Source organism: Hemiscyllium ocellatum, chromosome 37, assembly GCF_020745735.1.
Source record: "Hemiscyllium ocellatum isolate sHemOce1 chromosome 37, sHemOce1.pat.X.cur, whole genome shotgun sequence".
NCBI classification, from domain to species: Eukaryota; Metazoa; Chordata; class Chondrichthyes; order Orectolobiformes; family Hemiscylliidae; genus Hemiscyllium; species Hemiscyllium ocellatum.
Window position 1 is genome coordinate 30408716 of NC_083437.1, and position 26905 is coordinate 30435620.

General features: G+C 49.8%; 1 protein-coding gene across 1 annotated transcript in view; it reads right to left on the reverse strand.

The window, feature by feature from the left end:
* Window positions 1–26905, reverse strand: part of plch2a (phospholipase C, eta 2a) — a 422301-nt gene that overhangs the window by 198330 nt on the left and 197066 nt on the right. The gene's annotated exons all lie outside the window — the stretch shown is intronic.

Genomic DNA, 26905 nt, shown 5'->3' on the forward strand with positions numbered 1-26905 from the left:
CCAGCTCCTCTGTCACACAGTCGGGCCCACTCACTGATACCAGCTCCTCTGTCACTAACGTACAGCCTGTCCAACTTTCAGATACCAGCTCCTCTGTCACTACGTCACAACCTGTCCCACTCTCAGATACCAGCTCCTCTGTCATTAACACACAGCCTGTCCTACCTTCAGATAACAGCTCATCTCTCATTAACACACAGTCTGTCCCTCTCTCAGATACCAGCTCCTATGTCACTAACACACAGCCTATCGCACTCTTAGATACCACCTCCTCAATTACGAACACACAGCTTGTCCAACTCTCAGATACCAGCTCGTCCGTCACTAACACACAACTTGTCCCACTCTCCGATATCAGCTCCTCTGTCACTAACACACAGCCTGTCCCTCTGTCAGATAACGACTCCTCTGTCGTTAACACAGTTTGGCCCATTCTCTGATACAAGCTCCTCTGTCATTAACACACAGCCTGTCCTACCGTCAGAAAACCAGCTCCTCCATTACAAACACACAGCCTGTCCCTCTCTCAGATACCTGATCATCTATCACTAACACAAAGCCATTCCCACTCTCAGATACCAGCTCCTCTGTCACTAACACACAGCCTGTCCCACTCTCAGATACCAGCTCCTCCGTCACAAACACTCAGCCTGTCCCTCTCTCAGATAACAGCTCCTCCATTACTAACACACAGCCTGACCCTCTCACAGATACCAGCTCCTTCGACACAAACACAAAGCCAGTCCCTCTCTCAGATACCAGCTCCTCTGTCACTAACACACAACCGATCTATCTCTCAGATAACACTTCCTCTGTCATTAACACACAGCCTGTCCCTCTCTCAGATAACAGCTCCTCTGTCACTAACACACAGCCTGTCCCTCTCACAGATACCAGCTCCTCTGTCATTAACACAAAGCCTGCCCACTCTCTGATACAAACTCCTCTATCACGAACACACAGCCTATCCCTCTCTCAAATACCAGCTCCTCTGTCACACAGTCGGGCCCACTCACTGATACCAGCTCCTCTGTCATTAACACAAAGCCTGTCCTACCTTCAGATAACAGCTCATCTCTCATTAACACACAGCCTGTCCCACTCTCTGATACAAGCTCCTCTGTCATTAACACACAGACTGTCCCTCTCTCAGATACCAGCTCCTCTGTCATTAACACACAGACTGTCCCACTCTCAGGTACCATCTCCTCTGTCATTAACACACAGTCTGTCCCTCTCTCAGATACCAGCTCCTATGTCACTAACACACAGCCTATCCCACTCTTAGATACCATCTCCTCAATTACGACCACACGGCTTGTCCAACTCTCAGATACCACCTCCTCTGTCACTAAAACTCAGACTGTCCCTCTCTCAGATACCAGCTCCTCCGTCACTGACATACAGCCTGTCCCACTCTTAGATACCAGCTCCTTTGCCACGAACACACAGCCTGTCCCTCTCTCAGATACCAGCTCCTCTGTCACTGACATACAGCCTGTCCCACTCTGAGATACCAGTTCCTTCGTCACGAACGCACAGCCAGTCCCTCTCTCAGGTGCCAGCTCCTCTGTCATTAACACACAGCCTGTCCTACCGTCAGATAACAGCTCTTCTCTCATTAGCACACAGCCTGTCCCACTCTCAGATACCAGCTCGTCCGTCACTAACACACAACTTGCCCCACTCTCAGATACCATCTCCTCTGTCACTAAAACACAGACTGTCCCTCTCTCAGATACCAGCTCCTCTGTCACTAACAAAAAGCCTGTCCAACTCGCAGATACCAGCTCCTCTGTCATTAACACACAGCCTGTCCCACTCTCAGATTTCAGCTCCTTTGTCACGAATACTCAGCCTGTCCCACTCTCAGGTACCAGCTCCTTCGTCACAAACACACAGCCTGTCCTTCTCTCAGGTACCATCTCCTCTGTCACTAACACACATCCTGTCCCTCTCTCAGGTACCAGCTCCTCTGTCACTAACAAAAAGCCTGTCCAACTCGCAGATACCAGCTCCTCTGTCACTAACACACAACCTATCTATCTCTCAGATAACACCTCCTCTGTCATTAACACACAGCCTGTCCCACTCTCAGATACCAGCTCCTCTGTCACTAACACACAACCTATCTATCTCTCAGATAACACCTCCTCTGTCATTAACACACAGCCTGTCCCTCTCTCAGATAACAGCTCCTCTGTCACTAACACACAGCCTGTCCCTCTCTCAGATACCAACACCTCTATCATTAACACACAGCCTGTCCCTCTCACAGATACCAGCTCCTCTGTCATTAACACAAAGCCTGTCCACTCTCTGATACAAACTCCTCTGTCACTAACACACAGCCTGTCCCACGTTCAGATACCAGCTCCTCTGTCACTAATATAAAACCTGTCCCATTATCAGATGCCAGCTCCTCTATCACGAACACACAGCCTATCCCTCTCTCAAATACCAGCTCCTCTGTCACACAGTCGGGCCCACTCACTGATACCAGCTCCTCTGTCACTAACATACAGCCTGTCCAACTTTCAGATACCAGCTCCTCTGTCACTACCTCACAACCTGTCCCTCTCTCAGATACCAGCTCCTCTGTCATTAACACACAGCCTGTCCATCTCTCAGATACCAGCTCCTCTGTCATTAACGCACAGCCTGTCTCACTCCCAGATACCCACTCCTCTGTATCTAAAATACAGCCTGTCTCTCGCTCAGACACCAACTCCTCTGTCACGAACTCACCCTGTCCTATTCAAAGACACCATCCCCTATGTCACTGACACACAGCCTGTCCCATTCAAAGACACCAACCCCTATGTCACTGACACACAGCCTGTCCCTCTCTCAGATACCAGCTCCTCCGTCACTAAAACACAGCCTGTCCCTCTCTCGGATTCCAGCTCCTCTGCCACTGACATACAGCCTGTCCCACTCTGAGATACCAGCTCCTCTGTCATGAACACACAGCCTGTCCTACCTTCAGATAACAGCTCATCACTCATTAACACACAGCCTGTCCCACTCTCAGATACCAGCTCCTCTGTCATTAACACACAGCCTGTCCTACCTTCAGATAACAGCTCATCTCTCATTAACACACAGCCTGTCCCACTCTCAGATACCAGCTCCTATGTCACTAACACACAGCCTGTCTCACTCTCAGGTACCATCTCCTCAATTACGAACACACGGCTTGTCCAACTCTCAGATACCAGCTCGTCCGTCACTAACACACAACTTGTCCCACTCTCAGATGCCAGCTCCTCTGTCACTAAGTCACAGCCTGTCCCACTCTCAGATATCAGCTCCTCTGTCATTAACACACAGCCTGTCCCTCTGTCAGATAACGACTCCTCTGTCGTTAACACAGTTTGGCCCACTCTCTGATACAAGCTCCTCTGTCATTAACACACAGCCTGTCCTACCGTCAGAAAACCAGCTCCTCCATTACAAACACACAGCCTGTCCCTCTCTCAGATACCTGATCATCTATCACTAACACAAAGCCATTCCCACTCTCAGTTACCAGCTCCTCCGTCACAAACACTCAGCCTGTCCCACTCTCAGATACCAGTTCGTCCGTCACTAACACACAACTTGTCCCACTCTCAGATACTGGCTCATCCATCACTAACACACAACTTGTCCCACTCTCAGATACCAGCTCCTCTGTCACTAACACACAGACTGTCCCTCTCTCAGACACCAGCTCCTCTGTCACTAACTCACAGCCTGTTCCGCTCTCAGAAACCAGCTCCTCCAACATTAACACACAGCCTGTCCCACTCAAAGACACCAGCGCCTGTGTCACTGACATACAGCCTGTCCCACTCTGAGATACCAGCTCCTCTGTCATGAACACACAGCCTGTCCCTCTCTCAGTTAACAGCTCCTCTGTCACTAACACACAGACTTCCCAACTCTCTGATACAATCTCCTCTGTCATGAACACACAGCCTGCCTCACTCTCAGATACCAGCTCCTTTGTCAATAACACACAGCCTGTCCCTCTCTCAAACACCAGCTCCATTGTCACTAACACACAACCTGTCCAACTCTCAGATACCAGCTCCTCCAACATTAACACAAAGACTGTCCCACTCTCAGTTCCCAGCTCCTCTGTTACTGACATATAGCCAGTCCCACTCTGTGATACCAGCTCCTCTGTCGCTAGCACACAGCCTGGCCCACTCTCTAATACAAGCTTCTCTGTCACAAGCTTCTCTGTCACTGACACACAGCCTGTTCTACCGTCAGATACCAGCTACTCCATCACTAACACACAGCCTGTCTCACTCTCAGTTACCAGCTCCTCTGTCACTAACACACAACCTGTTCAACTCTCAGATACCAGCTCCGCTATCATTAACACACAGACAGTCCCACACTCAGATACCAGCTCCTCTGTCACTGAATTACAGCCTGTCCCACTCTGAGATACCAGCTCCTCCATCATTAACACACAGCCTGCCCCACTCTCAGATACCAGCTCCTCTGTCACTAACACACAGCCTGTCTCACTCTCAGATACCAGCGCCTCTGTCACTAACACACAGCCTGTTCAACTCTCAGATACCAGCTCCTCTGTCACTAACACACAGCCTGTTCAACTCTCAGATACCAGCTCCGCTATCATTAACACACAGACAGTCCCACACTCAGATACCAGCTCCTCTGTCACTAACACACGGTTTGTCACTTTATCACAAATCAGCGCCTCTGTCACGAACACACAGCGTGTCCCACTCGCAGATATCAGCGGCTCTGTCACTAACACACAGCCTGTCCCGCTCTCAGATACCAGCTCATCTGTCAGTTACACACAACTTGTCCCACTCTCAGATACCAGCTCCTTCGTCACTAACTCACAGCCTGTCCCACTCTCAGATACCATCTCCTCTGTCAGTAACACACACCCTATCCCTCTCTCAGATACCAACTCCTCTGTCACTAACGCACAGCCTGTTGCCCTCTCAGATACCAGCTCGTCCGCCACTAACACACAACTTGTCCAACTCTCAGATACCAGCATCTCTGTCACTAAAACACAGCCTGTCCCTCTCACAGATACCAGCTCCTCTATTACTGACACACAGACTGTTCCTCTCTCAGATACCAGCTCCTCCATCAATAACACACAGCCCGTCCCATTCTCAAATAGCAACTTCTCTGTCACTAACACTAAGCCTGTCCCACTCTCAGATACCAGCTCCTCTGTCACTAACACACAACTTGTTCCACACTCAGATACCATCTCCTCTGTCATTAACACACAGCCTGGCCCACTCTCTAATACAAGTTTCTCTGTCACTGATACACAGCCTGTTCTACCGTCAGATACCAGCTCCTACGACACGAACACACAGCCTGTCCCACTCTCAGATACCAGCTCCTCCATTACGAACACACAGCCTGTCCCACTCGCAGATACCAGCTCCTCTGTCATGAACACACACCCTGTCCCACTCTCAGATACCAGCTCCTCAATTACTAACACACAGACTGTCCCTCTCTCAGATACCAACTCCTCTGTCAATAACACACACCCTGTCCCACTCACAGATACTAGCTCCTCTGTCCTAACTCACAGCCTGTTCCTCTCTCAGATACCAGCTCCTCTGTCACTAACACACAGCCTGTCCCTCTCTCAGATACCAGCTCCTCCATCACTAACACACAGTCTGTCCGACTCTCAGATACCAGCTCATCTGTCACTAACATACAACTTGTCCCACTCACAGATGCCAGCTCCTCTATTACGAATACACAGCCTGTCCCACTCTCAGAAACCAGCTCCTCCAACATTAACACACAGCCGTCCCACTCAAAGACACCAGCTCCTCTGTCACTGACATACAGCCTGTCCCTCTCCCAGATAACAGCTCCTCTGTCATTAACATGCAGCCTGGCCCACTCTCTGATACAAGTACCTCTGTCACTAACACACAGCTTGTCCTACCATCAGAAATCAGCTCCTCCATCACTAACACAAAGCCTTTCCCACTCTCAGTTACCAGCTTCTCTGTCACTAACACACAGCGTGTCCCACTCGCTGATACCAGCTCCTCCATCACGAACACACAGTCTGTCCCTGTCTCAGATACCAGCTCGTCCGTCACTAACACACAACCTGCCCCACACTCAGATACCAGCTCCTCTGTCATTAACACACAGCCGGCCCCAGTCTCAGATACCCGCTCCTCCATCGTTAACACACAGCCTGTCCCACTCTCAGATACCAGCTCCTCTGCCACGAACACTCAGCCTGTCCTCTCTCGGATACCAGTTCCTCTATTACTAACACACAGCCTGTCACTCTCTCACATACTAGCTTCCCTGTCACGAACAAAAAGCCTGTCCAACTCTCAGATACCAGCTTGTCCGTCACTAACACACAGCCTGTCCTATTCTCAGATACCAGCTCGTCCGTCACGAACACACAACTTGTTCCAGTCTCAGACACCCGCTCCTCTGTCACTAAAACACAGCCTGTCCCTCTCTGATACCAGCTTCTCAATTACTAACACACAGCCTGTCCAACTCTCAGATATCAGCTCGTCTGTCACTAACACACAACTTGTCCCACTCACAGATGCCAACTCCTCTGTCATGAACACTCAGTCTGTCCCTCTCTCAGACACCAGCTCCTCTATTACGAACACACAGCCTGTCACTCTCTCAGTTACCAGCTCCTCTGTCACTAACAAAAACCTGACCAACTCTCAGATACCAGCTCCTCTATTACTAACACACAGACTGTTCCTCTCGCAGATACCAGCTCCTCTGTCAATAACACACACCCTGTCCCACTCACAGATACTAGCTCCTCTGTCCTAACTCACAGCCTGTCCCACTCTCAGCGTCCAGCTCCTCCATCATTAACGCACAGCCTGTCCCTCTCTGATACCAGCTCCTCAATTACTAACACACAGCCTGTCCGACTCTCAGATATCAGCTCGTCCGTCACTAACACACAACTTGCCCCACTCTCAGATACAGCTCCTCTATTACGAATACACAGCCTGTCCCTCTCTCAGATATCACTCCTCCATCACTAACACACAGCCTGTCCAACTCTCAGATGCCAGCTCCTCCCTCATGAACATCCAGCCTGTCCCACTCTCAGATACCAGCTCCTTCGTTACGAATACGCAGCCTGTCGCTCTCACAGATACCTGCTACTCCATTACAAACACACAGCCTGTCCCTCTCTCAGATACCAACTTCTCTGTCACTAACAAAAAGCCTGTCACACTCTCAGATACCAGCTCCTTTGTTACTGACATACAGCCTGTCCCACTCTGTGATACCATCTCCTCTGTCATTAACACACAGCCTGGCCCACTCTCTAATATAAGCTTCTCTGTCACTGACACACAGCCTGTTCTGCCGTCAGATACCAGTTGCTCCATCACTAACACACAGCGTGTCCCACTCTCAGTTACCAGCTCCTCTGTCACGAACACACAACTTCTCCCACTCTCAAATACAAGCTCCTCTGTCACGAACACACAATCTGACTCACTCTCAGATACCAGCTCCTCTGTCACTGAATTACAGCCTGTCCCACTCTCAGATACCAGCTCCTCTGTCACTGAATTACAGCCTGTCCCACTCTCAGATACCAGCTCCTCTGTCACTGAATTACAGCCTGTCCCACTCTCAGATACCAGCTCCTCTGTCACGAACACACAGCCTTTCCCATTCTCAGATACCAGCTCCTCTGTTACTGACATACAGCCTGTTCTACCGTCAGATACCAGCTGCTCCACCACTAACACAGCCTGTCCCACTCTCAGATACCAGTTCCTCTGTCACGAACACACAGCTTGTCTCACTGTCAGAGACCAGCTCCTCTGTCACTGGATTACAGCCTGTCCCTCTCTCAGACACCAGTTCCTTTGTCAATAACACACAGCCTGTCCCACTCTCAGATACCAGCTCCTCTGTCACTAACACACAGACTGTCCCACTCTCAGGTACCAGCTCCTCTGTCACTAACACACAGCCTGTCCCTCTCTCAGAAACCAGCTCCTCTGTCACTAACTCACAGACTGTCCCTCTCTCAGTTACCAGCATCTCAATCACTAACACACAGCCTGTCCCTCTCTCAGATACCAGCTCCTCTGTCACTAACACACAACTTGTCCCACTCTGAGATACCAGCTCCTCCGTCACTAACACACAACATGTCCCACTCTCAGATACCAGCTCGTCTGTCACTAATACACAACCTGCCCCACTCTCAGATACCAGCTCCTCTGTCATTAACTCATAGCCTGTCCTTCTCTGATACCAGATCCTCAATTACTAAAACACAGCCTGTCCAACATTAACACACAGCTGTCCCACTCAAAGACACCAGCTCCTCTGTCACTGACTTACAGCCTGTCCCTCTCCCAGATAACAGCTCCTCCAACATTAACACACAGCCTGGCCCATTCTCTGCTACAAGCACCTCTGTCACGAACACACAGCCTGTCCCTCTCTCAGGTAACAGCTTCTCTGTCATTAACATGCAGCCTGGCCCACTCTCTGATGCAAGCACCTCTGTCACTAACACACAGCCTGTCCTACCATTAGAAATCAGCTCCTCCATCACTAATACAAAGTCTTTCCCACTCTCAGTTACCAGCTTCTCTGTCACTAACACACAACGTGTCCCACTCGCTGATACCAGCTCCTCCATCACGAACATACAGTCTGTCCCTGTCTCAGATACCAGCTCGTCCATCACTAACACACAACCTGCCCCACACTCAGATGCCAGCACCTCTGTCATTAACTCACAGCCTGTCCCTCTCTCAGATACCAGCTCCTCTGTCATTAACTCACAGCCTGTCCCTCTCTAAGATACCAGCTCCTCTGTCACTAACACACAACCTGTCCCTCTCTCAGATACCAGCTCCTCTGTCACTAACACACAGCCTGTCCCACTCTCAGATACCAGCGCGTCCGTCACTAACACACAACCTGCCCCACTCTCAGATACCAGCTCCTCCTTCATGAACACTCAGCCTGTCCCACTCTCAGATACCAACTCCTCCGTCACTAACACACAACTTGTCCCACTCTTAGATACCAGCTCCTCTGTCACTAACGCACAGCCTGTCTCACTCCCAGATACCCACACCTCTGTATCTAAAATTCAGCCTGTCTCTCGCGCAGACACCAACTCCTCTGTCACGAACACACCCTGTCCCATTCAAAGACATCATCCCCATGTCACTGACACAGAGCCTGTCCCTCACTCAGATACCAGCTCCTCCGTCACTAAAACACAGCCTGTCCCTCTCTCGGATACCAGCTCCTCTGTCACTAACACATAGATGTCCCTCTCTCAGATACCACCTCCTCTGCCACTAACATACAGCCTGTCCCACTCTGAGATACCAGCTCCATTGTCATTAACACACAGCCTGTCCCACTCTCAGATACCAGCTCCTCCGTCATTAACACAGAGCCTGTCCCACTTTCAGATACCAGTTCCTCCATCACTAACAGACAACTTGTCCCACTCTCAGATACCAGCCTGTCCGTCACTAACCCACAACTTGTCCCACTCTCAGATACCAGCTCCTCTGTCATTAACATGCAGCCTGGCCCACTCTCTGATGCAAGCACCTCCGTCACTAACACACAGCCTGTCCTAGGATCAGAAATCAGCTCCTCCATCACTAACACAAAGCCTTTCCCACTCTCAGTTACCAGCTTCTCTGTCACTAACACACAGCGTGTCCCACTCGCTGATACCAACTCCTCCATCACGGACACACAGTCTGTGCCTGTCTCAGATACCAGCTACTCCGTCACTAACACACAACCTGCCCCACACTCAGATGCCAGCTCCTCTGTCATTAACACACAGCCTGTCCCTCTCTCAAATACCAGCTCCTCTGTCATTAACTCATAGCCTGTCCCACTCTCAGATACCAGCTCCGCTGTCATTAACACACAGCCTGTCCCTCTCTCAGATACCAGCTCCTCTGTCATGAACAAAAAGTCTGTCCCTCTCTCAGATACCAGCTCCTCTGTCATTAACACACAGCCTGTCCCTCTCTCAAATACCAGCTCCTCTGTCATTAACTCATAGCCTGTCACTCTCTCAGATACCAGCTCCTCTGTCACTAACAAAAAGCCTGTCCCACTCTCAGACACTAGCTCCTCCGTCACGAACACACCCTGCCCCATTCTTAGATACCAGCTCCTCAGTCACTCACACACAGCCTGTCCCATTCAAAGACACCAACCCCTCTGTCATTGACACACCGCCTGTCCCTCTCTCAGATACCAGCTCCTCTGTCAATAAGACACAGCCTGTCCCTCTCTCGGATACCAGCTCCTCTGTCATTAACACACAGCCTGTCCAACTCTCAGATACCAGCTCCTCCGTCATTAACACAGAGCCTGTCCCACTCTCAGATACCAGCTCCTCTATCACTAACAGACATCTTGTCCCACTCTCAGATACCGGCTCCTCCGTCACTAACAGACAACTTGTCCCACTCTCAGATACCGGCTCCTCTGTCACTAACAGACAACTTGTCCCACTCTCAGATACCAGCTCCTCTGTCACTAACACACAACTTGTCCCACTCTGAGATACCAACTCGTCCGTCACTAACACACAACCTGCGCCACTCTCAGATACCAGCTCCTCTGTCATTAACTCATAGCCTGTCCCACTAACAGATGCCAGCTCCTCTGTCACTAACACACAGCCTGTCCCTCTCTGATACCAGTTCCTCAATTACTAAAACACAGCCTGTCCTACTCTCAGATACCAGCTCGTCCGTCACGAACACTCAGCCTGTCCCACTCTCAGATCCCAGCTTCTCTGTCACTAACACAAAGCCTGTCCCTCTCTCAGATACCAGCTCCTCTGTCACTCACTCACAGCCAGTCTCTCTCAGATACCACCTCCTCTGTCAATACCACACAACTTGTCCAACTTTAGATACTAGCTCCACCGTCACTAACACACAACCGGCCCCACTCACAGATACCAGCTCCTCTGTCACTAACACGCAGCCTGTCCCACTCACAGATGCCAGCTCCTCTGTCACAAACACTCAGCCTGTCCCCTACGAACACATAACCTGTCACTCTCTCAGATACCAGCTCCTCTGTCACTAACAAAAAGCCTGTCCCACTCTCAGACACCAGCTCCTACGTCATGAACACTCAGCCTGTCCCACTCTCAGATACCAACTCCTCCGTCACTAACACACAACTTGTCCCACTCTTAGATACCAGCTCCTCCATCATGAACACACAGCCTGACCCTCACTCAGATACCAGCTCCTCTGTCACTCAGTCACAGCCAGTTTCTCTCAGATACCAGCTCCTCTGTCAATACTACACAACTTGTCCCACTCTTAGATACCAGCTCCTCTGTCACTAACACACAGCCTGTCTCACTCCCAGATACCCACTCCTCTGTATCTAAAATACAGCCTGTCCCTCTCTCCGACACCAACTCCTCTGTCACGAGCACACCCTGCCCCACTCTTAGATACTAGCTCCCCAGTCACTCGCGCAAAACCTGTCCCATTCAAAGACACCAACCCCTCTGTCACTGACACACAGCCTGTCCCACTCTCAGATACCAGCTCCTCTGTCACTAAAACACAGTCTGTCCCACTCTGAGATACCAGCTCCTTTGTCATGAACACATAGCCTGTCCCTCTCTCAGATACCAGCTCCTCTGTCACTGACATACAGCCTGTCCCACTCTGAGATACCAGCTCCTTCGTCACGAACGCACAGCTGGTCCCTCTCTCGGGTGCCAACTCCTCTGTCATTAACACACAGCCAGTCCCTATCTCAGATACCAGCTCCTCCGTCATTAACACAAAGCCTTTCACACTCTCAGATAGCAGCTCCTCTGTCACTAACAGACAACTTGTCCCACTCTCAGATACCAGCTCCTCTGTCACTATCACACAACTTGTCCCACTCTCAGATACCAGCTCCTCTATTACTAACACACAGCCTGTCACTCTCTAAGATACCAGCTCCTCTGTAACGAACAAAAAGTCTGTCCCTCTCTCAGATACCAGCTCCTCTATTACGAATACACAGCCTGTCACTCTCTCAGATACCAGCTCCTCTGTCACTAACAAAAAGCCTGTCCAACTCGCAGATACCAGCTCCTCTGTCATTAACACACAGCCTGTCCCTCTCTTAGATAACAGCTCTTCTGTCACGAACACTCAGCCTGTCCCACTCTCAGATTTCAGCTCCTTTGTCACGAATACTCAGCCTGTCCCACTCTCAGGTACCAGCTCATCTGTCACGAACACTCAGCCTGTCCCACTCTCAGATACCAGCTCCTCTGTCACTAAAACACAGCCTGTCCCTCTCTCAGATACCAGCTCATCTGTCAATAACACACAGCCTGTCCCTCTCTTGGATATCACCTCCTCTGTCATTAACACATAGCCTGTCCCTCTCTCAGATACCAGCTCCTCTGTCACTGACATACAGCCTGTCCCACTCTGAGATACCAGCTCCATTGTCACGAACACACAGCCTGTCCCTATCTCAGATACCAGCTCCTCTGTCATTAACACACAGCCTGTCCTACTGTCAGATAACAGCTCTTCTCTCATTAGCACACAGCCTGTCCCACTCTCAGATACCGGCTTGTCCGTCACTAACACACAACTTGTCCCACTCACAGATGCCAGCTCCTCTATCACGAACACACAGCCTGTCCCACTCTCAGTTATCAGCTCGTCCGTCACTAACACACAACTTGCTCCACTCTCAGATACCAGCTCCTCTGTAACTAACACGCAGCCTGTCCCACTCTCAGATACCGGCACCTCTGTTACTGACGTACAGCCTGTCCCTCTCTCAGATACCAGTTCCTCCATCATTAACACACAGCCTGTGCCTCTCTCAGATACCAGCTCCTCTATCATTAACACACAGCCTGTCCTAACGTCAGATAACAGCTCTTCTCTCATTGACACACAGCCTGTCCCACTCTCAGATACCAGCTTCTCTGTCACTAACACACAGCCTGTCCCATTCTCAGATACCAGTTCCTCCATCATTAACACAAAGCCTGTCGCACTCTCAGTTACCAGCTCCTCCATCATTAACACAAAGCCTTTCCCACTCTCAGATACCAGCTCCTCCATCACTAACACACAACTTGTCCCACTCTCAGATACCAGCTCATCCGTCACTAACACACAACTTGCCCCACTCTGAGATACCAGCTCCTCTGTCATTAACACACAGACTGTCCCACTCTCAGGTACCATCTCCTCTGTCATTAACACACAGTCTGTCCCTCTCTCAGATACCAGCTCCTATGTCACTAACACACAGCCTATCCCACTCTTAGATACCATCTCCTCAATTACAACCACACGGCTTGTCCAACTCTCAGATACCACCTCCTCTGTCACTAAAACTCAGACTGTCCCTCTCTCAGATACCAGCTCCTCCATCACTAACAGACATCTTGTCCCACTCTCAGATACCAGCTCATCCGTCACTAACACACAACTTGCCCCACTCTGAGATACCAGCTCCTCTGTCACTATCACACAACTTGTCCCACTCTCAGATACCAGCTCCTCTGTCACTGACACACAGCTTGTCCCTCTCTCAGATAACAGCTCTTCTGTCACTAACACACAGCCTGTCCCACGTTCAGATACCAGCTCCTCTGTCACTAATATAAAACCTGTCCCATTATCAGATGCCAGCTCCTCTATCACGAACACACAGCCTATCCCTCTCTCAAATACCAGCTCCTCTGTCACACAGTCGGGCCCACTCACTGATACCAGCTCCTCTGTCACTAACGTACAGCCTGTCCAACTTTCAGATACCAGCTCCTCTGTCACTACGTCACAACCTGTCCCACTCTCAGATACCAGCTCCTCTGTCATTAACACACAGCCTGTCCTACCTTCAGATAACAGCTCATCTCTCATTAACACACAGTCTGTCCCTCTCTCAGATACCAGCTCCTATGTCACTAACACACAGCCTATCGCACTCTTAGATACCACCTCCTCAATTACGAACACACAGCTTGTCCAACTCTCAGATACCAGCTCGTCCGTCACTAACACACAACTTGTCCCACTCTCCGATATCAGCTCCTCTGTCACTAACACACAGCCTGTCCCTCTGTCAGATAACGACTCCTCTGTCGTTAACACAGTTTGGCCCACTCTCTGATACAAGCTCCTCTGTCATTAACACACAGCCTGTCCTACCGTCAGAAAACCAGCTCCTCCATTACAAACACACAGCCTGTCCCTCTCTCAGATACCTGATCATCTATCACTAACACACAGCCTGTCCCACTCTCAGATACCAGCTCCTCCGTCACAAACACTCAGCCTGTCCCTCTCTCAGATAACAGCTCCTCCATTACTAACACACAGCCTGACCCTCTCACAGATACCAGCTCCTTCGACACAAACACAAAGCCAGTCCCTCTCTCAGATACCAGCTCCTCTGTCACTAACACACAACCGATCTATCTCTCAGATAACACTTCCTCTGTCATTAACACACAGCCTGTCCCTCTCTCAGATAACAGCTCCTCTGTCACTAACACACAGCCTGTCCCTCTCACAGATACCAGCTCCTCTGTCATTAACACAAAGCCTGCCCACTCTCTGATACAAACTCCTCTATCACGAACACACAGCCTATCCCTCTCTCAAATACCAGCTCCTCTGTCACACAGTCGGGCCCACTCACTGATACCAGCTCCTCTGTCATTAACACAAAGCCTGTCCTACCTTCAGATAACAGCTCATCTCTCATTAACACACAGCCTGTCCCACTCTCAGATACAAGCTCCTCTGTCATTAACACACAGACTGTCCCTCTCTCAGATACCAGCTCCTCTGTCATTAACACACAGACTGTCCCACTCTCAGGTACCATCTCCTCTGTCATTAACACACAGTCTGTCCCTCTCTCAGATACCAGCTCCTATGTCACTAACACACAGCCTATCCCACTCTTAGATACCATCTCCTCAATTACGACCACACGGCTTGTCCAACTCTCAGATACCACCTCCTCTGTCACTAAAACTCAGACTGTCCCTCTCTCAGATACCAGCTCCTCCGTCACTGACATACAGCCTGTCCCACTCTTAGATACCAGCTCCTTTGCCACGAACACACAGCCTGTCCCTCTCTCAGATACCAGCTCCTCTGTCACTGACATACAGCCTGTCCCACTCTGAGATACCAGTTCCTTCGTCACGAACGCACAGCCAGTCCCTCTCTCAGGTGCCAGCTCCTCTGTCATTAACACACAGCCTGTCCTACCGTCAGATAACAGCTCTTCTCTCACTAGCACACAGCCTGTCCCACTCTCAGATACCAGCTCGTCCGTCACTAACACACAACTTGCCCCACTCTCAGATACCATCTCCTCTGTCACTAAAACACAGACTGTCCCTCTCTCAGATACCAGCTCCTCTGTCACTAACAAAAAGCCTGTCCAACTCGCAGATACCAGCTCCTCTGTCATTAACACACAGCCTGTCCCACTCTCAGATTTCAGCTCCTTTGTCACGAATACTCAGCCTGTCCCACTCTCAGGTACCAGCTCCTTCGTCACAAACACACAGCCTGTCCTTCTCTCAGGTACCATCTCCTCTGTCACTAACACACATCCTGTCCCTCTCTCAGGTACCAGCTCCTCTGTCACTAACAAAAAGCCTGTCCAACTCGCAGATACCAGCTCCTCTGTCACTAACACACAACCTATCTATCTCTCAGATAACACCTCCTCTGTCATTAACACACAGCCTGTCCCACTCTCAGATACCAGCTCCTCTGTCACTAACACACAACCTATCTATCTCTCAGATAACACCTCCTCTGTCATTAACACACAGCCTGTCCCTCTCTCAGATAACAGCTCCTCTGTCACTAACACACAGCCTGTCCCTCTCTCAGATACCAACACCTCTATCATTAACACACAGCCTGTCCCTCTCACAGATACCAGCTCCTCTGTCATTAACACAAAGCCTGTCCACTCTCTGATACAAACTCCTCTGTCACTAACACACAGCCTGTCCCACGTTCAGATACCAGCTCCTCTGTCACTAATATAAAACCTGTCCCATTATCAGATGCCAGCTCCTCTATCACGAACACACAGCCTATCCCTCTCTCAAATACCAGCTCCTCTGTCACACAGTCGGGCCCACTCACTGATACCAGCTCCTCTGTCACTAACATACAGCCTGTCCAACTTTCAGATACCAGCTCCTCTGTCACTACCTCACAACCTGTCCCTCTCTCAGATACCAGCTCCTCTGTCATTAACACACAGCCTGTCCATCTCTCAGATACCAGCTCCTCTGTCATTAACGCACAGCCTGTCTCACTCCCAGATACCCACTCCTCTGTATCTAAAATACAGCCTGTCTCTCGCTCAGACACCAACTCCTCTGTCACGAACTCACCCTGTCCTATTCAAAGACACCATCCCCTATGTCACTGACACACAGCCTGTCCCATTCAAAGACACCAACCCCTATGTCACTGACACACAGCCTGTCCCTCTCTCAGATACCAGCTCCTCCGTCACTAAAACACAGCCTGTCCCTCTCTCGGATTCCAGCTCCTCTGCCACTGACATACAGCCTGTCCCACTCTGAGATACCAGCTCCTCTGTCATGAACACACAGCCTGTCCTACCTTCAGATAACAGCTCATCTCTCATTAACACACAGCCTGTCCCACTCTCAGATACCAGCTCCTCTGTCATTAACACACAGCCTGTCCTACCTTCAGATAACAGCTCATCTCTCATGAACACACAGCCTGTCCCACTCTCAGATACCAGCTCCTATGTCACTAACACACAGCCTGTCTCACTCTCAGGTACCATCTCCTCAATTACGAACACACGGCTTGTCCAACTCTCAGATACCAGCTCGTCCGTCACTAACACACAACTTGTCCCACTCTCAGATGCCAGCTCCTCTGTCACTAAGTCACAGCCTGTCCCACTCTCAGATATCAGCTCCTCTGTCATTAACACACAGCCTGTCCCTCTGTCAGATAACGACTCCTCTGTCGTTAACACAGTTTGGCCCACTCTCTGATACAAGCTCCTCTGTCATTAACACACAGCCTGTCCTACCGTCAGAAAACCAGCTCCTCCATTACAAACACACAGCCTGTCCCTCTCTCAGATACCTGATCATCTATCACTAACACAAAGCCATTCCCACTCTCAGTTACCAGCTCCTCCGTCACAAACACTCAGCCTGTCCCACTCTCAGATACCAGTTCGTCCGTCACTAACACACAACTTGTCCCACTCTCAGATACTGGCTCATCCATCACTAACACACAACTTGTCCCACTCTCAGATACCAGCTCCTCTGTCACTGACATACAGCCTGTCCCACTCTGAGATACCAGTTCCTTCGTCACGAACGCACAGCCAGTCCCTCTCTCGGGTGCCAGCTCCTCTGTCATTAACACACAGCCTGTCCTACCGTCAGATAACAGCTCTTCTCTCATTAGCACACAGCCTGTCCCACTCTCAGATACCAGCTCCTCCGTCATTAACACAAAGCCTTTCCCACTCTCAGATACCAGCTCCTCTGTCACTAACACAGAGCCAGTCCCACTCTCAGATACCAGCTCCTCCATCACTAACAGACAACTTGTCCCACTCTCAGATACTGGCTCATCCATCACTAACACACAACTTGTCCCACTCTCAGATACCAGCTCCTCTTTCACTAACACACAGCCTGTAACTCTCAGATACCAGCTCGTCCGTCACTAACACACAACTTGTCCCACCCTCAGATACCAGCTCGTCCGTCACTAACACACAACTTGCCCCACTCTCAGATACCATCTCCTCTGTCACTAAAACACAGACTGTCCCTCTCTCAGATAACAGCTCTTCTGTCACAAACACTCAGCCTGTCCCACTCTCAGATAACAGCTCTTCTGTCACAAACACTCAGCCTGTCCCACTCTCAGATTTCAGCTCCTTTGTCACGAATACTCAGCCTGTCCCACTCTCAGGTACCAGCTCCTTCGTCACAAACACACAGCCTGTCCTTCTCTCAGGTACCATCTCCTCTGTCACTAACACACATCCTGTCCCTCTCTCAGGTACCAGCTCCTCTGTCACTAACAAAACACCTGTCCAACTCTCAGATACCAGCTCCTCTGTCACTAACAAAAAGCCTGTCCTACTCTCAAATACCAGCTCCTCTGTCACTAACACACACCCTGTCCCACTCTCAGATAACAGCTCCTCTGTCACTAACACACAACCTATCTATCTCTCAGATAACACCTCCTCTGTCATTAACACACAGCCTGTCCCTCTCTCAGATAACAGTTCCTCTGTCACTAACACACAGCCTGTCCCTCTCTCAGATACCAGCACCTATATCATTAACACACAGCCTGTCCCTCTCACAGATACCAGCTCCTCTGTCATTAACACAAAGCCTGTCCACTCTCTGATACAAACTCCTCTGTCATAACACACAGCCTGTCCCACGTTCAGATACCAGCTCCTCTGTCACTAATATAAAACCTGTCCCATTATCAGATGCCAGCTCCTCTATCACGAACACACAGCCTATCCTTCTCTCAAATACCAGCTCCTCTGTCACACAGTCGGGCCCACTCACTGATACCAGCTCCTCTGTCACTAACATACAGCCTGTCCAACTTTCAGATACCAGCTCCTCTGTCACTACCTCACAACCTGTCCCTCTCTCAGATACCAGCTCCTCTGTCATTAACACACAGCCTGTCCCTCTCTCAGATACCAGCTCCTCTGTCATTAACGCACAGCCTGTCTCACTCCCAGATACCCACTCCTCTGTATCTAAAATACAGCCTGTCTCTCGCTCAGACACCAACTCCTCTGTCACGAACTCACCCTGTCCTACTCAAAGACACCATCCCCTATGTCACTGACACACAGCCTGTCCCTCTCTCAGATACCAGCTCCTCCGTCACTAAAACACAGCCTGTCCCTCTCTCGGATTCCAGCTCCTCTGCCACTGACATACAGCCTGTCCCACTCTGAGATACCAGCTCCATTGTCACTAACACACAGCCTGTCCCACTCTCAGATACCAGCTCCTCTGTCATTAACACACAGCCTGTCCTACCTTCAGATAACAGCTCATCTCTCATTAACACACAGCCTGTCCCACTCTCTGATACAAGCTCCTATGTCACTAACACACATCCTGTCCCTCTCTCAGGTACCAGCTCCTCTGTCACTAACAAAAAGCCTGTCCAACTCTCAGATACCAGCGCCTCTGTCACTAACAAAAAGCCTGTCCAACTCTCAAATACCAGCTCCTCTGTCACTAACACACAACCTATCTATCTCTCAGATAACAGCTCCTCTGTCATTAACACACAGCCTGTCCCTCTCTCAGATAACAGCTCCTCTGTCACTAACACACAGCCTGTCCCTCTCTCAGATACCAGCACCTCTATCATTAACACACAGCCTGTCCCTCTCACAGATACCAGCTCCTCTGTCATTAACACAAAGCCTGTCCACTCTCTGATACAAACTCCTCTGTCACTAACACACAGCCTGTCCCACGTTCAGATACCAGCTCCTCTGTCACTAATATAAAACCTGTCCCATTATCAGATGCCAGCTCCTCTATCATGAACACACAGCCTATCCCTCTCTCAAATACCAGCTCCTCTGTCACACAGTCGGGCCCACTCACTGATACCAGCTCCTCTGTCACTAACATACAGCCTGTCCAACTTTCAGATACCAGCTCCTCTGTCACTACCTCACAACCTGTCCCTCTCTCAGATACCAGCTCCTCTGTCATTAACGCACAGCCTGTCTCACTCCCAGATACCCACTCCTCTGTATCTAAAATACAGCCTGTCTCTCGCTCAGACACCAACTCCTCTGTCACGAACTCACCCTGTCCTATTCAAAGACACCATCCCCTATGTCACTGACACACAGCCTGTCCCATTCAAAGACACCAACCCCTATGTCACTGACACACAGCCTGTCCCTCTCTCAGATACCAGCTCCTCCGTCACTAAAACACAGCCTGTCCCTCTCTCGGATTCCAGCTCCTCTGCCACTGACATACAGCCTGTCCCACTCTGAGATACCAGCTCCTCTGTCATTAACACACAGCCTGTCCTACCTTCAGATAACAGCTCATCTCTCATTAACACACAGCCTGTCCCACTCTCAGATACCAGCTCCTATGTCACTAACACACAGCCTGTCTCACTCTCAGGTACCATCTCCTCAATTACGAACACACAACTTGTCCCACTCTCAGATGCCAGCTCCTCTGTCACTAAGTCACAGCCTGTCCCACTCTCAGATATCAGCTCCTCTGTCATTAACACACAGCCTGTCCCTCTGTCAGATAACGACTCCTCTGTCGTTAACACAGTTTGGCCCACTCTCTGATACAAGCTCCTCTGTCATTAACACACAGTCTGTCCTACCGTCAGAAAACCAGCTCCTCCATTACAAACACACAGCCTGTCCCTCTCTCAGATACCTGATCATCTATCACTAACACAAAGCCATTCCCACTCTCAGTTACCAGCTCCTCTGTCACTAACACACAGCCTGTCCCGCTCTCAGATACCAGCTCCTCTGTCACAAACACTCAGCCTGTCCCACTCTCAGATACCAGTTCGTCCGTCACTAACACACAACTTGTCCCACTCTTAGATAACAGCTCCTCCATTACTAACACACAGCCTGACCCTCTCTCAGATACCAGCTCCTTCATCACAAACACAAAGCCAGTCCCTCTCTCAGATACCAGTTCCTCTGTCATTAACACACAGCCTGTCCCTCTCTCAGATACCAGCTCCTCTGTCACTAACACACAACCTATCTATCTCTCAGATAACACCTCCTCTGTCATTAACACACAGCCTGTCCCCCTCTCAGAAAACAGCTCCTCTGTCACTAACACACAGCCTGTCCCTCTCACAGATACCAGCTCCTCTGTCATTAACACAAAGCCTGCCCACTCTCTGATACAAACTCCTCTGTCACTAACACACAGCCTGTCCCACGTTCAGATACCAGCTCCTCTGTCACTAATATAAAGCCTGTCCCATTATCAGATACCAGTTCCTTTATCACGAACACACAGCCAATCCCTCTCTCAAATACCAGCTCCTCTGTCACACAGTCGGGCCCACTCACTGATACCAGCTCATCTCTCATTAACACACAGCCTGTCCCACTCTCTGATACAAGCTCCTCTGTCATTAACACACAGTCTGTCCCACTCTTAGATACCAGCTCCTCAATTACGAACACACGGCTTGTCCAACTCTCAGATACCAGCTCGTCCGTCACTAACACACAACTTGTCCCTCTCTCAGATACCAGCTCCTCTATTACTAACACACAGCCTGTCCCTCTCTCAGATACCAGCTCCTCTGTCACGAACACACAACTTGTCCCACTCTCAGATACAAGCTCGTCCATCACGAACACTCAGCCTGTCCCACTCTCAAATACCAGCTCCTCAGTCACTGACACACAGCCTGTCCCATTCAAAGACACCAACCCCTCAGTCAATGACACACAGCCTGTCCCTCTCTCAAATACCAGCTCCTCCGTCACTAAAACACAGCCTGTCCCTCTCTCAGATACAAGCTCCTCTGTCAATAACACATAGCCTGTCCCTCTCTCAGATACCAGCTCCTCTGTCACTGACATACAGCCTGTCCCTCTCTCAGATACCAGCTCCAGGGTCACGAACACACAGCCTGTCCCTCTCTCAGATACCAGCTCCTTCGTCACGAACACACAGCCTGTCCCTATCTCAGATACCAGCTCCTCTGTCATTAACACACAGCCTGTCCTACCGTCAGATAACAGCTCTTCTCTCATTAGCACACAGCCTGTCCCACTCTCAGATACCAGCTCCTCCGTCACTAACAGACAACTTGTCCCACTCTCAGATACCGGCTTGTCCGTCACTAACACACAACTTGTCCCACTCACAGATGCCAGCTCCTCTGTCACTAACACACAGCTTGTCCCTCTCTCAGATAACAGCTCTTCTGTCATTAACAACACAGCCTGACCCACTCTCAGATACCAGCTCCTCTGTCACTAACACACAACCTGACCCACTCTGATACCAGCTCCTCTGTCACTAACACACAGCCTGTCCCTCTCTGATACCATCTCCTCAATTACTAAAACACAGCCTGTCCCACTCTCAGTTCCCAGCTCCTCTGTCACTAACACAAAGCCTGTCCCTCTCTCAGATACCAGCGTCTCTGTCACTCACTCACAGCCAGTCTCTCTCAGATACCACCTCCTCTGTCAATACCACACAACTTGTCCCACTTTAGATACCAGCTCCACAGTCACTAACACACAACCGGCCCCACTCACAGATACCAGCTCCTCTGAGTCTAACACGCAGCCTGTACCACTCCCAGATACCAGCTCCTCCGTCACGAACACTCAGCCTGTCCCATTCTTAGATACAAGCTCCTCCATCACTAACACAAAGCCTGACCCTCTCTCAGATACCAGCTCCTCTGTCATTAACACACAGCCTGTCCCACTCTCTGATACAAGCTCCTCTGTCATTAACACACAGCCTGTCCCACTCTCAGATACCAGCTCCTCTGTCATTAACATACAGCCTGTCCCACTCTCAGTTACCAGCTCCTCCGTCACAAACACTCAGCCTGTCCCACTCTCAGATATCAGCTCGTCCGTCACTAACACACAACTTGTCCCACTCTTAGATACCAGCTCCTCCGTCACTAACACACAGCCTGACCCTCTCTCAGATACCAGCTCCTTCGACACCAACACAAAGCCTGTCCCACTCTCAGATACCAGCTCCTCTGTCATTAACACACAACCTGTCCCACTCTCAGATACAAGTTCCTCTGTCACTACCACACAACCTGTCCCACTCTCAGATACCAGCTTGTCTGTCACTAACACACAACCTGTCCCACTCACAGATACCAGCTCCTGTCACTAACACACAGCCTGTCCCACTCTCAGATATCAGCTCCTCTGTCATTAACACACAGCCTGTCCCACTCTCAGAAACCAGCTCCTGCATCTCTAACACACAGCCTGTCCCACTCTCAGGTATCAGCTCCTCTGTCACTAACACACAGCCTGTCCCACTCTCAGATATCAGCTCCTCTGTCACTAACACACAGCCTGTCCCACTCTCAGATATCAGCTCCTCTGTCATTAACACACAGCCTGTCCCACTCTCAGAAACTCCTCCATCACTAACACCCAGTCTGTCACTCTCTCAGTTATCAGCTCCTCCTTTCACAAGATCTGAGCATTATTATTGAGGCCGGCAATGATTGTGCTTCCTTTGAAGTCGATGGTCAACATTATATCTTTGTGTGAGATTGATCAGGAAAGTAATTACATATTGCAAACATTGACGTCAACTAGGAGAAAGTGAGGACTGCAGATGCTGGAGATCAGAGCTTAAAAATGTGTTGCTGGAAAAGCGCAGCAGGTCAGACAGCATCAAAGGAGCAGGAGAATCGACATTTCGGGCATAAGCACTTCTTCGGGAATCCTGAAGAAGGGCTTATGCCCGAAACGTCGATTCCCCTTCTCCTTGGATGCTGCCTGACCTGCTGCGCTTTTCCAGCAACACATTTTTAAACATTGATGTCTGACTGTAGAGACACACCCCTCTTTCCTGAAGGACCTTCCTGAACCAGTTGTAATTTGTGATACTCTGACAGATTCATCAGCAATTTTCCATATTTTTAAGAACCTGTCTCAAGTTCTCAGACTGCTCTAAAGTAATTTGAACAGACAATTTGGAGATTATTCGTCTCAGACTACTGGATTCGTGATTCAGGAATATAAAGATTTCTGTCTGTACTCACACTGTGTGCTTTTGTCTCAGTAAATAGTCTGTTTGACATCTACAATGTATCACCCTGCTCAGGAAATGGTTTCCTGCAGCATCCTCACACGTCAGTATTGAGAGTCAGCCATCCTGAGGACAATTTGGGTGGCACGGTGGCTCGGGGCCAGCACTGCTGCCTCATAGCGCTAGTGACCTGGGTTCAATTCCAGCCTCGGACAGCTGTCTGTGTGGAGTTTGCATGTTGTACCTGTGTCTGGATGGGTTTCCTCTGAATGCTCTGGTTTCCATCCACAGTCCAAAGGTTCGGTGGATTGGCCATGGAAACTGCAGGGCTATTGGGATAGAATAGGAGGGTGGGTTTGGGTGGGATGCTGTTTAGAGGGTTGGTTGTTGGGCTGAATGACCCGTTTCCATACTGTTATGGGGCGGCACGGTGGCTCAGTGGCTAGCACTGCTGCCTCACAGCACTAGGGTTCCAGGTTCGATTCCAGCCTCGGGTGATCATCTGCGTGGAGTTTACACATTCTCTCCGTGTCTGAGTGGGTTCCCTCCGGATGCTCCAGTTTCCTCCCACAGTCCAAAGATGTGCAGGTCAGGTGAATTGGCCATGCTAAATTGCCCAGAATGTTAGGTGCATTAGTCAGAGGGAAATGGGTCTGGGTAGGTTACTCGTCGGTGTGGACTTGTTGGGCCGAAAGGCCTGTTTCCACGTTGTAGGGAATCTAATCTAATCTAATCATCCCTGGGTGAGAATTCTACAATTAAGGAGCAAAGTGTTCCCATTAGCTGTGGCTCAGTACGTAATACCCTTTCTCCTGATCTGGAAAGTTAGGTTCAAATCCAAAACTGGAGCACAAACTGGACTCCAAAACAGCAGTGAGGGAGTGCCACACCATTGGATGAGATGACGTGGAGGTGCCAGTGTTGGTATGGGGTGGATCAGGTCAGAAGTCACATGACACCAGGTTATGGCCCAACAGGTTTATCTGAAACTGCTGCTCCTTTGTCAGGATTCACAGTGAGCCATGTTAGAGCAGATGATAAAACTCTTGGCTAAAGTCATTTTAAAGGGACAGGCAGTGGGGGGGGGGGGGGGTGGTTTGGGAGGGGCATTCCTGAGCTCAAGGGTGTGACAGCTGAAAACTCAGTCGCTCAGGGTGACTATGGAAGCTATGCAAGAGGTTAAACATTGGGAGTGGCGCAGACATTCGGGCCAATGGATGCTTGAAGCAATTACAAGGGGATAGCGAGGACCAAAGGCCATAAGAGGAATTTGAAAAGAAGGTTGAAAATATTACAACCGAGGCTTTGCCCACGACACTATGGACAGCAGTCTATACAGCAGCTTCGAGGTGTGGAGGGGCAAGCAGCAACAAAATCGCAGTTAGCGGGAAGCTGCAACAGGAAACGAAACCATCAAAATATAAAATTAGACAACCAATTAAAAATACCAATCATGTAAAAATAAATATGGAAATTCTTAGAGTAGCAATTAAAATCTAACACACAATATGTTGCAATGTTATAATGGATTGAAGCACAGGAAGGTAGGAGTGGTGTCAATGCTCGAAGTAGGAGGATTGTGATACATCTGAGTGGCACACGCTGTGTGCTCTCAAACTGAAGGCAGTGGAGCAGATTGTCTCTCTACCTTGCATTCCTATCGCTCCATCAGATTTGAACGTTCACATAGAATGCTCAGGACCAATCTGGCCTGCAGTTCCTGTTTGAATAAACATTATTATTAGCTCAGTCTGGCTTTTAAATTTAACACAGATGCTTCTATGGTGACAACCTAATAATGTCTTTTCAAAACGAGGAGACCCACATTGAAAAGCCACAATGGGCCTCCACTTTCTGACTTTCTTTGCCTCTGGAGGTGTCCACGTGCCACTTCGTCACGCAATAGAACGGAAGAAACAACAGCAGGATGTACCTTCCAACCTGCTGTGCCATTGAACAATATCGTGAGATGATGTGCTGCCTCATCCCCACTTTCCTGGCCTTGCCTCAAATCCCTCAATTCCCTGAGTGACCGAAACTCGATCAAACGCCTTCTTAAAAATACTCAATGATTAGGCATCTTGATGGTTGAAATCGAGAACTCTAGATTCTCCGAGTGAAGAAAGATCTGAGTCTCACTGTCCTAAATGACCAACTCTTTAACACGCTGTTCATTACAATTTGTACAGCCATTCCCCAAACCCGGAGACTAGCTCTAGGCTGGTGCTGAGGGGGTGCTGCTCCTTCAGAGACGTTCTCTTTCAGGTCAGATGTTAAATTGAAGCCCTGTTTTTTAAAGACTCTAAAGCATGGCCTGAAAAGGATCGGATTGCATGATTGAGTCCTGCTGCTGTCCTGGTCAACTTCTCTTCTTCAATCAACATCACAAAACCAACGAGCCAGTTATTCGTTCTCACTCCAGTTCCACGATCCTGCTGTGCTCACATTGAGATTACAAACAGCTGTTGCACTCCGACGTGATATGGTTTCTGAATGCCTGAGAAATTGCAGTGCAGTAAAGCACCAGTTAAATGCAGCTTTACAACTACAGCATTTCTATGTTCATCTCCTTTACCAAATGAGAGGAAAGAGTCATCAGTTTCGATCCAGCTGTCGATGGACACATTGGGTGGTGTTTGGGTAATGGGCCCCTGGTGTTTGCAGGCCACTGGTGACAATGCTTGGTTTTACAGACAGGCACCGCATCAACAGCCACTCGGAGCTTGTCAGTGTCACTGGGTCTCTGAAGCAGGAGCGCTTCCCCTCCCTACTGACCCCACCCCCCACTACTAATTCACTGTGACACAAAATTGCTCTTAGACCGGGATCTTTACTCCGTGACTTCCTTCAACATGGCCAGCCTGTGCCAATTCCTTTGGCAGCCTGTGCCAATTTGCTGCTTTGAGGAGCGGGCACTGTCTCTCCTGTAACTCATTACGCCCCTCCTGATCCTGAGACCCAGTTGCCTGGTGTGAATTAGCGTGT